At 40.1% G+C, this 890-nt stretch overlaps 1 pseudogene; it reads right to left on the reverse strand.

Moving 5' to 3' along the window:
- Positions 1 to 226: 226 nt before the first annotated feature.
- Positions 227 to 345, reverse strand: LOC112482421 (annotated as a pseudogene).
- Between the last annotated feature and the right edge of the window lie 545 nt (positions 346 to 890).

Consider the following 890-nt stretch of genomic DNA (forward strand, 5'->3'; position numbering starts at 1 on the left):
AAGATTAGAAACAAAGGAAAGTTTATTAGAGAAAGAATAAAGTACCACAGGCAGTGACATGGTCTCCTCTCAAAGTCAAAGAATAAGATCTTAAGTGTTTGAGGAATTGGGTTTTATCCATTTCTTAGTGTCTATGAAAAATTACTGATTATAGGGAATAAAGAGTAAAATGAACAGCTGGGTTATTTTTTTTTTAATTTTTTTAAATTTATTTTTATTTTTTAAATGCTTACAGCACCTGGTCTTTCTAGGTGGTCTCTCATCCAAGTACTAACCAGGCCCGACTCTGTTTAGCCTCTGAGATCAGACGAGATCGGGCACATTCAGGGTGGCATGGCTGTAGAAGTTGGGTTTATTTTTAACTTGTAGAGGATACAGTTTAAAGTCTTTTTTTTTCCTATTTTCCTTTCATGCTATGGATATGCAGCATTAAAGATATGGGCAAATATTTGTTAGTAATCTCAACAGGAATCTTCCTGCTTTTTAGCTGTGGCTTGGCTGTATGGCTGGTCAGCCAGGTTCCAGTATCTAGCAGCATGTACCAGGCTCTGACTACAACCTGGCTTAATATTTAGTCAATACGTGTAGTTGTAGGTCCCAGGTCTGGCTGTGATCCAGGCTCGTGCCTAGGAATAGGACCCCAGATTTAGAATGTTACATTAGTGTAGTAGGGAGCCTGCACTTAAAATAGGTAAACATGCTTCAGCTTATTGTATCATGCATGTGTAGCTGAATGCCACTATTGTACTCTGATATATGTGGAGCCACGCAGTCTCCTGTGGAGCAGAAGGGGAGCACAAGAAAGGGGAGCAGAAGAGCAGAAGCAGAAGCACGTTCCCCACAATAGAAGTTCACTCCCCACAATAAGGTTGGTGTCTGCTGTTTCATTT

Source organism: Pteropus alecto, unplaced genomic scaffold (genome assembly GCF_000325575.1).
Source record: "Pteropus alecto unplaced genomic scaffold, ASM32557v1 scaffold201, whole genome shotgun sequence".
NCBI lineage: Eukaryota > Metazoa > Chordata > Mammalia > Chiroptera > Pteropodidae > Pteropus > Pteropus alecto.